Source organism: Chionomys nivalis, chromosome 16, assembly GCF_950005125.1.
Source record: "Chionomys nivalis chromosome 16, mChiNiv1.1, whole genome shotgun sequence".
In the NCBI taxonomy this organism is placed as follows: Eukaryota; Metazoa; Chordata; class Mammalia; order Rodentia; family Cricetidae; genus Chionomys; species Chionomys nivalis.
In genome coordinates this window covers 3,258,945-3,276,826 of record NC_080101.1, presented here as the reverse complement: position 1 = coordinate 3,276,826, position 17,882 = coordinate 3,258,945, and the positions used below count along the sequence as shown (strand labels likewise).

At 39.7% G+C, this 17,882-nt stretch overlaps 1 protein-coding gene across 1 annotated transcript in view; it reads right to left on the bottom strand.

The window, feature by feature from the left end:
• The window catches only part of Necab1 (N-terminal EF-hand calcium binding protein 1), a 139,515-nt gene that overhangs the window by 94,707 nt on the left and 26,926 nt on the right, over nt 1-17,882 (bottom strand). The window lies entirely within an intron of this gene.

The following is a 17,882-nucleotide window of genomic DNA, read 5'->3' as shown; positions in this document are numbered from 1 at the left end:
GTTAATTGGCAACCATTCTACCATTCTGACAGGTAATATTTAGTTATTCTTGCCTCTGATAATTTTGGCACATTAAGTTAATGCTGTTCCATAGTCCTTCCCTTTCTAACTTGGAGAGTCCAGGTACAAAAGCAAATTCATGTAGTATAGAAACAGAAAAGATAACTCAACATAATCATCAACCATAGTGATTTCATTAGTGATTCTGCTAGAAGTAATTCTGGAAATTTTCAAGATAAAAGTATATGTGTTTTAAAATCTTCTACTATTTCTTTTTTTCTTTTTTTAAATATATTTTTAATTCTTTTTCAATTAAAATTTCCACCTGCTCCCCGTTTCCCATTTCCCTCCCCCTCCTCCCACATATTGCCCCCTCCCCCCCACTCCCCTCCCCCTGTCCCCACTCCTCTTCTCCTCCCCCCACTCCCCTCCCCCTATCCCCACTCCTCTTCTCCTCCCCCCACTCCATTCCCCCTCCCCCTCGATACTGAAGAGCAGTCCAAATTCCCTGCCCTGCGGGAAGATCAAGGTCCTCCCACTTCTATCTAGGTCCAGGAAGGTGAGCATCCAAACAGGCTAAGCTCCCACAAAGCCAGTTCATGAAGTAGGATCGAAATCTAGTGCCATTGTCCTTGGCTTCTCATCAGCCTTCATTGTCCGCCATGTTCAGAGAGTCCAGTTTCAACCCATGCTTATTCAGTCCCAATCTTCTACTATTTCAATGCTAAATTACAGACATAATTTAAACAGTGCTATATCTTCACTCTTGGTCTGTCATTTTCTCTACAGTCTGGCATCTTAGAGAAAATTGAATAAAAACAGCAAAAACTAACAAAATAAAACAAAACCCCTATGACTTGTTTCTTTCCCATGGTGCAGGCCTATTTCTAAATCATTTGAAGCTAACCTCCCTTTCTTGACAAAGAATGAATTTCAAAATCTCTATTGAGGCAGTTTTCCAGGCCGGTAGAACTATTGAATTTTAATAAAACTAGAGATCAAGTTGAGTTCACAGATTGAAACTATTATGACATAAGTGCTTCACTTTCCATTTTGATGACATTGCCGAGTCTGGTACCTTTTGTCTCCTCCTGGAGGATTGAGTTTAAGGGCAGTCTCTGGGGAACGGTGGCTCCTGCCATTGCAATATTAAGAGCAGCTGTATTGGAACATCAGGCCAGGGAAGACACTACATGCCAGCAGTCAAAACACACACAGCTACACTGGGAGCCCATGAGCCCGAAAGATCTCCATCAGAACGCAGGCTGACAACGTTGGGGCAGTCTGTCATCCCAGCCCTGAGAGGTTGGCTTATGTAACGCACTTGAACATCAAACGCCATCTCCCTGGTCCGTGGTATGGTAAAGCTGGCAGGAAAGCAATTAGGCTCCATTCTGTGGTAATTAAGGAAATGCCACTTTATTCACTTAGCCCAGCTTGCTCTCTGCTTCACAGAATTTAGGATGGACCAGGTGGCATTCCGTTCTGGAAAGCCCCGTGGTATTGCAGCAACTCAAAGAAAGATGCAAGCGTTGCTTTGCTTGCTTGCAAAAACTACTTAAAGAAAAACCCACTTCAAAAATTAAGAAAACAGATGATACTTAGGAAACAGAAACATCCAGCTGTTCAGAGAAATCCTATTGCTCACTTACGAAACTTTTCACCGGATTAAGGAGCTGTTACTTTTGTACAAAGGCAAAAATTTTAAGAAAAAATGTTTTTAATATTTGTAAGAACCATTAATAAAAAGAGAGGTCCTGGATTTGAGAGAGAGCTGGTGAGGTATATTTTGAGACTTGGAGGGAATGAAGAGAATAGACAAATTATGTAATTATATTATAGTCTTTAAAAAAGGCAATTTTTTGAAAATCCAATTCTCTGAATATAGCTATGGTATGATTACTTGGTGACCAATGTCTTCTTGACACGTGGCGTTTAGCTTTAATTGCCGACTAGAAGCAATCTAGAATCACCTATGAAGAACCACAATGAACGATTGTCTAGATCAGACGGACCTGTGGGTTTGTATGCTGGGGATTCTCTTGATCACATTGACTGGAGAGGGAAGACTCCCTGGGTGGCATTATTTCCTGGGCAGAGAATCCTCACTGTATAAAGCATAAATTTGTTAATTCCCTGCCCTCTACTCTTGACGGCCATATCCTGTGACCAGTTCGTCCACGGTTCTGCTACGGCGACTTTCCTAACACAATAGACTATCACCTGGAACTGTGATCTGAAAAAAAACTGTTTCTCTTCCCAAGTGGCTTTTCAGGGTTTTCTACTACAGAGAACAGGAAATAAAACTAAGTGTCAAATGCTCCTTTCGGGCTATATGGCTTTGACTTAGATATGTAGTGCTGTGTCTTCTGGTCTAAAAATCAACCTTTTCAATTAAAAGAATGTGTGGTCTAATTGTACAGAATAATGCAATCTGTGGAACATGAACCAATGCCTTCTTGAGAACACACACACACACACAACTGCACTGTATATAGGAAGTAGTTTATGATTTATATATCCCAGATTTATACAAAATCCCCAAGGGAGAATGAGAGTGACCCTGAATTGACTGGTAATAAATTTGCACTCCCTGGTAGAATGAAAGCTCAAAACAGAAAACAAGCTAAGTTGTAGAAGGAAAATGTTCCATTTACACCCAAGCGCTGTGATCTGCTCTACACTCTGTTGTAAAGCAGTACAGTGTACAGGAGCAGCCACGGCAGAGTCAGAAGACACAGTTTCTTGCCAACGCTCGGTCAATCATGATTGTCAGAAATCACCTAACCCCTTCAAACTCGGCTTATTTAATATAGCGGAGAAGAGCTGGAACGGAAATCCCCTTCCCAAGCAGGGCTCTTTCCTTAGTGACCTCTGTCAGTGTCCTGCTCCGCTTCTCTGATGCTGTGATGGACATCTGGTCCTTCCTAGCTCAAAGCTGATGCCAGGGTTAAACAGATAATTGCTGAAGTGAAATGAAGCCAGTTCCAGTGTGGACATTGTCCCTGTGGCCGGACCATCTCCCCATGCCCCAGCATAGTGTGGATGCATGAAGCAACCCGTTTTCTAACACATACAACTGAGCCTGTGAGAACTCATCCAACAGGTTTCTATGCCACGTGCTAAGCAATATTGAAAATCTCTTGTTTGTGGTCTTGCTCATCAGAGTTGTTTGGGGACTTAAAGAGGACAGAAGGAGAAAGTATGAAGAGACCCCCTCTTTGCTAAGGAAAGCATTTGCCCACAATCCTGTTGCATATCAAAAGGAAAGCGATTAATAATCCCATCTATCAAAGAAATGCTACAGGAGGGACCCTGATCATCAGGGCACACTCTCCGTGAGTGCTGACCCCTGTTCCCCACAGCCAAGGCTACTTTTCTGTATCTGCCATCTATATCAACTTTAATAAAACTCACACAGGAAACACTTCATTAAAAAAATAGATAATGTCCCAAGATCTATCAAGACAGACAATGAAAAGTCCTCTGGCCATCTAAATGATAGCCTTGTCTTTGCGCTGTTTGGTGTTATGGAAAATGCCCTGTTTCAGAAAAGCCTCTAGCTATGGTTAAAAAGTAGCGACAGTCCACAGAGAAGAGAAAGCTCAGAACTTACTTGATGAGCAAAAAGCTGTAAAGGACAAGCTGTTCCAGCCCCCAGAGAACAAACAGGGAACAGGCACCAATAAGCCCTCCCACACGGTCCCTTGAGGCCTGCTGAGCGTTTTCCTCTATTTCCGTGATGTTAAGGTGTAGCTAAAGCAATCCACCCTTCTGCCCTACACTTGCCTCTTAGGCATGAGAAGGAAATGTTCAGAAAGAACCATCATCACATTTATTTGTTACACGTATAGATTTTGTTCTAGATACAACTTCAAGGCTCAGGACAAAGTTGTCCTTTGAAGTTGGAGCTAAATAAACCTCTTAGTGGGTTGGAATCAGCTTGTAGAACTCCCAGTGTAGCTCTAGGGAAGCCACGGGCACTGCTGGCTGCACAGTCCGACAGCTGCCTGCCCAGCTCCTACCTTCCTTGATGTCCTTGGAGATAAGTCTCAGGCTGTTGTCGCCGCTGCCCCAACACCAGGAGTGGACAGGGGATCTCAAACAGGAAAACCAGCTCTTAGCTCCCCTACCAGAGGAGTTCTGTGACATAGTCTCAGTCTTCTCCCTCTCTACTGTGCAAATCTACATCCTGGAAGAAAGCTCATTTTACAAGGTGTTGTTGCATCTAGAAGACATAATGGGGGTGGTGGTGGAGTCAATTTCTGTCATCTGCTTCTCATTTGTAAAGGTCTTTAGAAAAGAAGAGATTAATCCTACGGGACTCTGCCTAAACTAGGCTATTGGTCTCTTTTTGTTGTCCTTTATAACACCTCTTGAAACAAAAGATTTCTGTTGATTGGGCATAGCTGTGAACTCCCAAATATCATGCATATTCGCAAACGGGGAGCTAGCGTGCAGAAGTCAGTCAAGGGCTTGACTTCACAGCCGCCACACTTTCCCCTGCCGAACCCAGGAGGCAGCACCAAGCAATTAATTAATCCTCGTATCGCATGGCTCTGTATTCACAAGTACTACTGACTCTAGTTAAACTCCATCTATTTATGTAGCACCTTCTCAGCTGCTAGAACAAACTGCTTAACATTGTTTCTGAGCTTTCACAATCTCCCTTCCAGCACATATCATTAGCCCCACTTAATATTCACAGAGAGTAAAGCATCTCAAAGTCTTCTTGGCCAAAAACAGAATGAAGATTGCTCTTCCAGACAACACGGCAAAATCGCTGAGCAGTGGGGCAGGATATGATGCGACTTTGGGACAGTTTTCCACTTCATTGTGACTCAGTTTCCTCATGTGCAAAGTGGAATCTACCTGGAGTGTGCTTTAAAGAATGAAGTTTTTTTTTTTTTTTTTTGTTTTTTGTTTTTTTGGTTTTTTGAGACAGGATTTCTCTGTGGTTTTGGAGCCTGTCTTGGAACTAGCTCTTGTAGACCAGGCTGGTCTCGAACTCACAGAGATCCGCCTGCCTCTGCCTCCCGAGTGCTGGGATTAAAGGCGTGCGCCACCACCGCCCGGGGAAGTAAAATATTTTTGACACAGGTTCTCGCCATGTTTCTCTTGCTGGCCTGAAGGTCCATGTGTAGAGCAGACTGGCCTTGAACTCACAGAGATCTGCCTACCTCTGCCCCCCACGTGCTGAGATTAAAGGTGTGACTGAATCACACCATACCTGACTCTCAAGGTTAAACAAATTAACGACTAAAGTATGCTTAGACCCGAACATAGTAAACAGTTCATGAATGCTGACCATTAGTAGTTTTCTACACCCCGGGGTAATTATCAAGATCTTTCTAGATCAGAAATGTTTTAACTGACTCAGGAAGACAAGGGTACAGACCTACAAGAGGGTGCTATGTACGGCATTTGGTCAAGAACAGCTGTAGGAACCTCGTAATTGGCACGCTACCCCTAGACTTGTCACCTGTTGTCAGTTCTCTTCAGTTTGTGTATCTGCTCTTCACTCCAGTCAGCACTGCGCTTGCTACTCTCGCCTGTATCTGCCCTGAACAAAGGGGAGAACTCTGAATGCCCCGCTGGTTTCTAAGCTCGTCCACGCTAAGGCTCGCCTGGCAAGCATCTCCTCTTAGTTTCAGCTAGAGGCTTCCGGCATGCGGCAGGTCTGACTCCAACATGCTGTGTTCTCTCACCTAAGGGTGTTCACACATGCCTTCTATCTGATTGAGCTCTCCTCTCCTCCCCCCTCCTCTCCTCTCCTCCCCCTCCTCCCCCCTCCTCCCCCCTCCTCTCCTCCCCTCTCCTCTCCTCTCCTCTCTTCCCCTCCCCTCTCCTCTCCTACCCCCTCCTCTCCTCTCCTCTCCTCTCCTCTCCTCTCCTCTCCTCTCCTCTCCTCTCCTCTCCTCTCCTCTCCTCTCCTCTCCTCTCCTCTCCTCCTCTCTCCTCTCTCCTCCCCCTCCTCTCCTCTCCTCCCCGTCCTCTCCTCTCCTCCCCTCCCCTCCCCTGTCCTCCCCTCCTCTCTCCTCTCCTACCCCTCCTCTCCTCTCCTCCCCTCCCCCCTCCCCTCCCCTCATCCCTTCTCCTCTCCTCTCCTCCCCTCTCCTCCCCTCCCCCTCCCCTCCTCTCCTATTTTCCTTTCCTACCATATCCATTTCTTTGCCTTTCTTTGTTAATATACCATGAAAACTCAACCATCAGCCTGAGATTTTGAGGAGCTCTTTAGACCAGGTCAGTGTGCCAACTCCCTCTAAAACACTGCATTTCCTTGGTATAAGAAACCATTTTTTTTTGCTTTGTTTTAATAAAAATATTTTCATACAATATATTCTGGTCATATTCTTTGCCCTCTCCAACTCTTCCCACACACCCCTACCTTTCTATTCACCCAACTTCAAGTTCTCCCTCCCTCTCTCTTTCTCAAACAAAAACGAAAATAAAACCAACAAAAGCTAATAAGACAAGAATACTAAATCAAACCAAAACAAGCAATGCAGGAAAAACAAAACAAAACAAAACAAAACAAAAAAAACAACCATGGAGTCCACTTTGTGTTGGCCAACTGTTCCTTGGCACAGGGCTTTCCCTGAAGTGTGGTTGATAAACTAAACTGAGTTTTTTTCTTTCCCAGCAGGAATCAATTACAAATAGTTTCTAGGTTAGCAATGGTACTTTGTGTCCACTGTCCCTTCTCCATGCTTGGAGAAACCACACTGTATGCCTGCTTTCTCTACTAAAGGATAAAATTCTAGTTCACAGCTACACCCCCAGGACTAAACAAAATACCCAGCACTTAATAAATGCTCAGTAACTCCTTGCTGAACGACGTTTGGATGGGCAAGACAGAACCGAGTTCATGATTGTGTCTCATACAGCAATTTAACCATTCTTTTTTCAGCTCCCGTCAAATGAAAACTGCAACATTTATTATATTTTATCTTAGATTTCAAGGATCAATGTCGCTCAGGTTAAATTTTTGTTTATTTTATTTGTCTTAATGATGTAAAAATCATAAATTAGGCAAACATTTCCTGTGTGGTCTGTTCCTGTGGAAAAGATATTCCTGTCACAAACTTTAAAATTAAGATAGCCCTTTTCACTTCACAGGAAAAAAAGTTACAATTCAATGAAGATGAATTCCAGAAAAAATAAATTAAAAGCATAACCTGCTATCTGAGTCACAGCTCCTCCTGAGGCCCAGAAACTGCTGTAGTGGCACAGGTTTCCAAGGCAACGCGGTGTCTGCACATGTGAGTTCTCAAAGGCTGTGGCAGCACAAGACCAGGGAAAGATCAAGCCAGACAAAACGCTAGAGGAGAGAAACGAGCTCAAAGTCCCAAAGCTAGAGAAAATTAATAACTCACAGGAGAGGGAAGCTCAGTTTCTTTCCTGAGACTCTATCCACGCTCCAGTAGACAGTCCTGCATCCCTACAAGCATGGGCAATGATGAGTGAGCTCATGATTGTTCAGGGAAGGTGGGGCGGCATACCCTAGTTTTTTTCATTGGAATATATATCTCTGAAGATATCTTTTAAAATACATTATTTCTATGCATTTTCACGAATCATCCAAGGTATCAATACAATTAATGGATAATAGAAAACAATGAAACTTAAAATATATTGGCCTAAAATCCAATTATGGAGAATGCAGAATACAGGTGGGAAAGCATAGTAACTAGATAAGATAACAAGCAACAAATTTGATTTTGGATACTGCTTTTCAGCTTTTCTCACTTAAACAAATCCAGTACACATATAATTTCTTGCCATGAAGTTGGAAAAGGTTGGATGTGTTACAAAAGATAATTAAATATACCAGACACAGTTTAAAGATTATTATTTATGGTTCTGAAAAAAATATAAAATGATAATAAGTAGTAATTCTCTCTGTTTATTTCCTAATCCATAGAAAAGAGTTTGATACTTTTCAAGCAATGGTATTCTATTTCCCTGTCCCTAGTCTTTTCTTCAACAATGACCTTTGGACACAGTAAGGCAGGAGATCTCCCTGAGATCAATGCATTATACAAGCACCTCTGGCTGCCTTAACAGTTAGCTGCCTGCAAATAACTTCCAGACATAAAGTTGTTTAAAGGATAGTTTATTTGAACACAGCAATTATTTATAATAAAGTAATTCGCAGCCATGATAAATTATATTTTATCATCAAAATTAAACACTGTGAAGATTGTGGGTTACAGTCAAATATGGATGGGAATATCAAGAGGTGAGGGTCTTGCCTTACTTCTCAGTCATGGGGAATAGAAGACATCACGTATATTGGAACAAAAGTTTGTTTCTATAAGTTATTTGGAAAACAATTTCCCATCCATGAATATGTCAGCTTTTCTTGAATATGAAGTAACTATTCATATCTAAGAGACGGCATGTGCTCCATCTGTTACAGGTGACGAATGGGCAATTAACGGAGAAATAACCGAATATGTAGGGAATAAATGACTGATTTCATGGGATCTGCGATCTCAGCCAGAATAATCACTATCAAAATTGACTGTCTGGATTTTCACAGTGAAAAGAAAAAAAAAAACCTCAGCAGAAAGAAATTCTTCATTGTGGTTTCAAGTGAGTCTTTCTGCTTTTCAGCCCCATGCAACCAGGATGGAAGGATAGAGAAAATCAGTTGTGCAAATCCTCAGCCCATGGTCCAATAGAGGTAGGTTTCTAATCATGCTGAATCACTATGCTTAATCTGAAGTTGATTAAAGATAGAATCCTTGAAAATCATAAAAACAAAATGAAACCCCTAAAGCCGTTAGTGAATGAGACAAGAACACCAATGTTCTCTCGAGGCTGGTGCTCAGCCTCACCCTATTAGATTTTGGGATAAGTGCTAAATGCTTTTGTTATTTAGTCTATCTTCTTCTTACTGAGAAACCTTTTAAGGTCAGAGAAGAGCATAATATTCTATGTAGTTAGCACTTATTCCTAAGCAATAGAAACCATTTTACATATAAATGAAGAACTATTAATATTGGGAAAAATAAATTACTCATTTGTACCTATCTGTGTCTGTTAAAATAGGGAATTAATTCACATTTATACTTTAAATTACATTTTACAGGTTTTGGTTCACAAGATTAAAGTATTATATTAAGAGAAATATCCTTTGATACTAATTTGCATTCAGTCTTAAGCCAAATTAAGCATCTACTGGGTTCCAAATTAAAGAGCCAATTAAAGAATTTATATGATAGATCCTGTCAGTGGCGTTACTTTTTCTCTGCAACCTATAGGGTCTTAAGTTGTTATAAATATACCTCTGCAAAAATACCTTACATCTAATCAATATACATGTCTATGTGTCAACCAATCAGTTAACTATTTAAAGTTTAGTACAGTGATCGCAAGTAAACAACGGTTCTTGTTTCAGAAATTATAATTAGATCTGGAGACAAGATTAACAAGATAATAAAACAACTATTTAAAACGACATTATATAATTAGATGGTGCTTTAAGAAGGCATGGATTATAATTACAAAACCTAAAAGAAAGATGATCAAGAGAAGCTGGAAAGGTTAATGAATACATCTTAATCATCTTTGTTTTGTTCTTGTTTGGGGCAGCTATTTATATACTGTTGGTAAGTTTTGTAAAAATGGCTTATTATATTGGCTTCCTTCTTTTAGCAAAGAAATGAAGATTCAATGCAGAGAATAATCTCAATGTTCCAACACTAGACTATGAAGGGATTCAAGCCTGAGGCTGCCGAATTTGTGAGTCTTACACATACATTGCGGCATTGCTGCATAGTGAGTTTGATAAACTTTCATGACTGGCAACTTTACCACACACAGAAGCAAGGGTATTCAAGCAAAGAGCACAGCAGGAGATACAAAAGAGGAGGAATGTGTTTTCCTTCTCAAATATTTATTAAGCTCATGATATATGCTGGATATAATGGAAGAAAAAAATCAATGAAAAATAAAGTAGTCAGGATGTCTGCCTGCATGAAGTTCAGACTTGGGGAGGAGAGCTTTAAACAATGAGTACAACAGATCTACAATTGCAATTGATATAGTTACTATAGAGAAAAGTTTATGTTCCCATGAAAATGCAGAAAATGCAATCTAATAGCGAAACTTAGAAACAGGTGTATGTAATAAAACACATAACATACTTTGTTGAGCAATACACATGAAGCAATTTTTCAGGTGGTAAAGATTGGCTACAGGGTAGAATAAGGGTAAATAGTAGAAGAAAAGAAAGACAAAAGAAAACAGTTTTCCATGATCAAACTAGAATATATAATTAGAAGCCATTTTAAGCAGACACTCCTGTGATTATGTCAAAGTGACAGGGATCCAGGTGTTCTATGCTCTGACCTGGGACTTTCTGTATTATTTCAGTTCATTTTACAACAACCATGCTATTTTTATTCTCTTATTCATGGGTGACTTAATCTCTCTGAGTGATCTAAAAGAATATTTTGGGCTGAGTAATTAATAAATGACAGAAAATTTATTATCCTAGTTCTTGAGGCTTTGATGGTCAAGATCAATATGCCAGTGGGTTGAAAGGGGTAACAAGCTCCCAAGGGTGTGTTCTATAAACATCCTCATCCCAACTGAACCACCTCTCCAGGCCCTCACGGCCTCAAGACATTGCCTGGGAGATTTAAATGCTGGGAGACACAGACAGCTGGGGAAACATTTTCAGAGAAGTTGTTTTTGAAAATCCTTTACTTTAAAAATAATGATATCAGGTTTTTGAAATAACTCCTGCCTTAATAACTTTTTTAAAAGAATAATGTGATTTTAAAAATAGAAACTTTGTACTGAGATGGTTGTGATGGTAATTTCCTAAGAGCAAATTTTTGCTGGTTTGTTGGGTGTGTGGGAAGAAACAGTCTGAGAGGTGAGTATTGTGTGCTTTAGAGAGATGGCTGTTCCACTTTTACTGATTTATTTTGTTCATTTGGTCAATAATAGTAAAGTTAGAAAGAAGACGATGCTTATGGATAAATAATTTACCCTATGAAATTTTATTTTGAGTAGCAGTTTATTGCTACTCAAATAAAAATAAAGTGTAGACCTTTAGCAATGCCCATGGCTTCTCATGCTTTCAGTGAGGGAGTTCACTTAAGGCTAAGGGAAAGTTCACATTCTTCATGGGGACGAATGGATCGCAACCCAAAGGTAGCATCAGACCGAAAACGTTTGAACTGCAGCTTCTAATATAGATGATTTAAGAAAACAGTGAAGCTCGGAGGCTTCCAAAGAACAGTGAGAAAATAAAGCAAAGTGAGCAAAGGTGGCGGTGAGAGGGCTAAAAGTAGAAGCTGCCTTCCAGGTATGAAGGAGGAAAATGGGAGAAGAACGGAATTAATGTCCACAGAAAAAAAGAATAACTTTTCTACAATGTAGCAACTCCCACTTTAAGAACCCAACACAATAGACATAAAAAGAGAGGAGATAAAGGCAGCAATTAAAATAATTGCCTCTCTACTGTACATTCAAATATATCCTATGGCTGGGGAGCTAGCCATCTTTTCATCAGAATAAGACACTTGAATGTGGCTTTTAAGAAAGGCCCTGAAATATTTTGATTTTTGGTATATAAAACAGCTAAAAATATGAAACGTTCTTGAGATGGCACGAAAATGAAGGGAGTTTAGATGTTGTTTTTAACTAGACCTTGGGAAATCCTAGGCCTCTGCACAAGCTATGGAGCACAGCGGTGGACTGGCAGTGATGAACTGCAGGCTGTGAATCTGTAGCGCATTCTTACAAAGTCTCTGTGAAGATTACACAAAGTGGTACAAATAAACGCCCAGACTGTAGCTGTCTAATCACTGAGTCTCCCTATTCAGTTATTAATTGCACATTTCCCTTAGAAATTATTCTTTTGGAAAAATTTATGTGATGTAAAATTTTTGCTTCACTGCTATCTTTATCAGAGAAAATTAGAACCTATTTATTTCTTAAATTATAACTAAGGATAAATCATTTTCCCATAAAATTTCCTTAGAATTATCTCTGTTGTACAATTATCTCTGTATCTCCTTAGGTATGATATTTTTTTTTATTGTAAAGTTGAATTTGGCTTATTAATTTTCTACTCTTCCATGTGGGTTGAGGATACCTCTGTTCCCACCCACACTAGAGGTTGTGGAGTGACTTGATTTAGGGAGAAATCAAGATGCTGTTGACAAAATTCCTTCATGAGAAAGAACAGAGTTTCAAACCAATACTCAAAAATGCATATATTTATTTTTCTTCACTTCTTTGTTAGAGAAAATGATATTCCAAGTAAGTAATTAGGCTTATCTAATTACTGAAGTGAAAACACATCTTAAAATAGATGAATAATAAAAAATCTGTGGTCCTGGGTTAGCTCTAGGACAAATAGAACAAATAACTGGAGATTTGCTAGCAAATTAAAGTGAGTCAGGGCTTTTCATCTTCTGTGGGCAAAACTATACCTGCAAAGGATGAAGGATGTGATGATGAAGTATTTCTTTCATGAATCTTTCTTTCTTTCTTTCTTTCTTTCTTTCTTTCTTTCTTTCTTTCTTTCTTTCTTTCTTTCTTTTCCCTCCCTCCCTCCCTCCCTCCCTCCCTCCCTCCCTCCCTCCCTCCCTCCCTTCCTTCTTTTCTTTCTTTTTTTGAGACAGGGTTTCTCTGTGTAGCTTTAGTGTCTTTCCTGGAACTCGCTCTGTAGACCAAGCTAACCCCAAACTCACAGAGGTCTTCCTGCTCCGGCTCCTGAGTGCTGGCATTAAAGGCGTACACCACCACCGCCCAGCTGACACAAGTCTTTCTATTCTCTAAATTCTCAAGGAGTTAAACTGATATGAAATCAACAGTTCAATATCTATAGGAGGTGGAATTGTGAAGGAGTAAGTGAATAAATACCAGATGTTACTACATCCAAATGTTGGCAATCATCCTAAATACACAAAGGACAGGATGGACCCCACGGCTCAAAGGAGTGGTGTGATGAGTATGGTTCTAGAAGACTGTAGGGAGGATGGGATGGTCAGACAAATAGATGGGTAAATCAAGGGCAAAGGGGCTACTGGGAAGGGGAGGACCGTGATACCTTAGCAAGACCAGGATGCCTGTTAGAGCACAGAGATTTCCTGACTTCAGGATTTCTCACTATAAGTAGCTTCAGGTTTTTCTGCTGAACCTATTATTAGAATTTTAGCTTCTCTGAGTCTCTTTTGTTCTTCAAAAGGAAATGGTTATATTTCTTTAAATTATGAGATGATAAAGATTTTTGAGGCAGAGTAAGAAATCCTTTAAACTGTGAGAAATTCAAGTTGTGTCTGCCCAGAACCTATACTTCTCATTCAGATGCAGCATCCTGGTTTCAGTTCGAACTTTCCTTCCCCTGGAAAAGGGATAAATTGTTCATGTGTGCTCATAATACCAAAGTAGGATAATGATTCAAAGCCAGGCATTTGCTTTAGCGGTACTAAGGAACAGCAGTCTCTCTGATAGTTTTCCGGGCTGTCTTCCAGCCATCCTGACCTCTCAGTCCCTCTGAGATAAGAACTGATAGAGCTGCAGGAACAGGTAAACAAAAACAGGGAGGAGTCTGAGGACCAGCATTCCAGTGCCTCGTGTGCACACACACTTAAAAGTCACCTCTGGGTTCATCTAGCACGTGATCAAGGTTATAATTTCTTTAAGTTGTCCTTAATTTAGGCTTATGCCACTCACAAAGAAGTCCTTCTTTTTATAGTATCATTTTCCTTATTGTGACCTTTTACCAAGTTGAGCCAGGGAGAGAATGAGGAATATCTGTTCAAAAACTGATTTTTCCTAGCTCTGCAGTATTGAGAATCCTTTGATTCCATCCTTCATCCAAATCATACTAAATACCATGTCTCTTACAAGCAGTTTCCATATGCGGCTGTCTCAAAACTGGAGCCTTTGGGGTTGGACAAAGGATCAACAAACCCTTTATCTAGTTTCTACATGTAAACTTTAGTCATGCGTCGAAACAGACCGTGTTTGGTGCTGACTTCTGTTGGCCAGTTTGAGTTGCAAGTACCTTTCTGCCAGGGCTCCTCACCTTAACTATTAAAACTCAACCCTGGCTTGCCCAGGCTGACCACTCTGTTATAAACTTTTCTGGTCAATTATTCCTTTGCCCTATAGCTCTATCACTTCCCACTCCATATTTGTAACCGACAACTGGGATTATGGACTACTCTACTTTTCCAGGTACTAAATTTGTGGTTTTACTTCCCACATCCTCAGTGCCAGTGGAAGGAGATCTGTCTCACTCAATGTTAGAATGGCAATGAGCTTTCTAATCACAATGCCATGCACAACTCTACCACACATCCTCTCAGAGAGCCCCAGCGTTTATGTCTCCCCTTAAGCAGTGTGATGAATAACTCAAGGAAGGCAGTAGCATTATCAACCAACTTATCATACTTTAGGAATTAACGGTCATGCATAAATGTAGGCTAAAACCCTTTTTCTATTTCAGATGAAGCATATCTCAGCCATTTGAAACAAACCCTTTGATATAATTACTCTCTAATTATTATGGGATTCTAATCTCATCATTTGTGCATAAAAACTGCTTTTAAATGTCGGAGAGACATGAAATAAAATATTCATATTCTGGATGACCCCAAGGAGCAGACTAAGTAGAAATGAGAGAGAGAGAGAGAGAGAGAGAGAGAGAGAGAGAATCAGTTTAGTATAAGAAAGAATATTTTCAATTCCAGAACTAACTCGTTTTAGTAGTCGGTGATATTTCTGTCACTCTGGTGAGCGTCAGTGAGTCGACAAGCACAGGGTTGAAATATCAGTGCTCAGTATCCAAAAAAAAAAAAAAAAAAAAAAAAAAAAAAAAACTATTTTAGTCTGGAACAAAGAATCTTCTATTTGAACGTATGAGTCTCTAGTCATGAGCCCCTCTCTGAGAGTCTTGGGATACTTTTCTTTATGCTCACTTTCTGCATCATGAGCAAAACTTCCATCTGGTCTACCATTTGGTCTAGCCTGACAATCTGGAGCTCCTAAGTGCAGCTCACAGGCAGAATTGCTTTAGGTCTCTAGGGAGATTTTCCCCTGCTTCTGCTATGACTAATACCATAAGGATTTTTGCTAAATTTTCTTATTTTCATCTAATTGATTGCAAAATGTAGCTATGCTGGCTTTCTAGGGAGAGAAAGTACTTTCTGTGTGCTGTGAAAGTTTCTCCCTGACCTAACAATTTTATGTCTATTTTTGACTTTTTCCAGGGTGGTGGCCCTCATTTATGAACACCTAGCTATAAATTTAGGGTTTTTTTCCTAGTATTATTTTCCCAAACTTAAATATTCATAGCATTGTGAGTATTCTTTTCTGAATAAGTTTTCTTTTCTTTGTTGGGAAGACAAATGTATGTCTAGGAAACATACTCTGTGGCTGGGAGGATTGCAATAAAGAAGGCTAACTGAAATCGTTGGGAGGTTAACATGTTTTTCTCTTCATAAAAAAGAAAGATTAGGCATGTTTCCCTAGAAAGAAGACAATTAATATGGATATTGAAGCTATAAAGTATTAATAAGATGAAGGGGAAATTTTCAATTTATTTTGAAATATTAGCTTGTTCACAGTTACTAAATTTAAGTTAGTCTTTAATAATGCCATTCTTTGTGAACAATGTCTCTAATTTTACAATCTTGTCTTCATTAGACCATCTAATTCAAGTATCATATTGTTACAGAAAAAGTTTCTGAGTGCTCATGCCTAATGAATAAAACCCCTATCAATTAAAATATTAATTTAAAAAATAATAGAGAGTTGAACAAATGATGCCTTCAAATTTCTCTCCTTCCCCTGAGGGGTCTTTTTATTTTTAAAAACTCTGCGTTGAGCAAAATGTTGGGGTTAGATGTGTGGGGAATGCAACTTCTGAAAAACCATTCACCACACTCAAAGACTAACACAGCATCAAACAACAGATGCTGCGGGGATTCACCTTAGGGAGAGATTTTTCTGAGCACTGAGCTCAAGTTCCTGCTGCATCATGGACGGTGAATGTGAGACATTTTTCTTAAAAACAAGGGGCAGTGTTCATAGGTTGGCTTGGAAATGAATGAAAAAGTTATCTCAACCAGGGCATCCCATTTTGTAAGAAATAATTTGCCTAGCTTTGATACTTAATGTGCATTAATTTTACTGCATTGTAGATACACGCCATAATTAAACTTCTCTAAAAGACTGGTTTTATAGCCAAGAAAATTTCAACCAGCAGACATTGGGAGGGACAAGGACCAGGGAGTTGCGAAAAGTGAAAAGAGAGTTAATTGGCGTGGTTCCACCTCACCAATGTTAATTGGCTTCTGGTGGGCCAGGCTGTGCACATGGCTACATTAGAGCAGTTTGGTTGTCGGGTAGCATCAGCATTTGGGAGGATAACATATGTCCTGAGAAAGTGAGTAGAAAAAGAGAAATAATTGGCATATAGAGCACAAACTTGGCTCATGCAAGATGAAAGTTGTTTTTTGTTTTTTTTTTTTTTTTTTTTTTGCTTAAAATAAAGCTCTGGGATTTCTATGCTGAAGACTGAATTAATCTTTGTAAGAGATCAAAGCTTGACACTGACAACCCCCCTTCTAAGGATGAATTTCATGAATATAATTCAGAGGTCCCCAACTAATATTTTTAATTTTAAATTGATTAAAATTATGCCAGAAAACATGGTTGTTGCTAACGCATGTAAGAACAAGGAATAAAAATATACACTTCTTTAGGTTTGTATAAATCATTACTCATCTCAGTTTTTGGTACTCAGTAATCTTAAATGTATGTAAAGTAATACAAACTATTAAAAACGTAAATAAAAGGCAAAATCAAACAAACAAAACCAAGTGAAAACTTTCTCCTTAACTTGAGTAAATATGCAATTGAAAGATATTTGTGACACCAAATTCTAAAGCCAGAAACCTCAATGTTCCAAATCCAGATACTTTTAAAACTTGACATATTAAGGAGGAACCCACCAGCATCCTGATGGAGTGTGAGCGTACCAACTTCCAACAGGATACGGATTCCTAAGACACAAACGGAGCCTCTGCCTCCTCTGAATCCCTTCCTCCCGATGGCTTCCTTCCATGCACGAATGTTCTATTTCCTCAGAATCCATCTAAGGTTTACTTAAGAGCTATTGTCTTCCTCCATCCCGATCACTTTAGCTGGGTCCTCACTGGAATCACAGTGACCTATAAGACGTTGCTAGAGTTCTTGACTAGTTCACCTTTGCCTTGCATAAAGTTGAAGTACTTTTAAAAACTCAGGATATACATTATTTCTCATCCAACCCATTCTTTACTCTGTTCCTTCCCTTCCTTTTAGATATATAAATGACACTCTAAGAATCAGAACTAACTCTTCCTCATCTCATGCACCCAGAACTTTCTCCATGTCCCTTTTTTTTATTTTGTGAACATCTATTTTATTTCTAACATATTATTTTTATTTGTTATTTAGAATTTCACACAATGGAATTACCTGTGGGTTTTTTTTTTGTATTTTTATTGATTATTTGGGAATTTCATCCCAAACTCAACAGCTTCCCAGTCCTCCCAGGCCCACTCCATCAACTCTTGTGCCCTCCCTTCCCCTGACCAAGAAAACCACACCAAGCCCATTATGTATTTCCCGTGTGCTCATTGGATCGTGCCTTCTCTTTACTGAAATGTTCTCCCCACTTTCCTCTACTTCTATGCCTATGTAGTTTCTACTTTTTCTTATCTCAGTTTCTGAGCCACACTGACCTATCCCTTCTTTGGGATTCCCAAGTGTCCTGCGAAGACATCAATCGCAGCAGTTTCGATAGTATACTAAAATTATCAGTTCCTAAATCTAATCCTATTTCTGACAATGAAAGACTT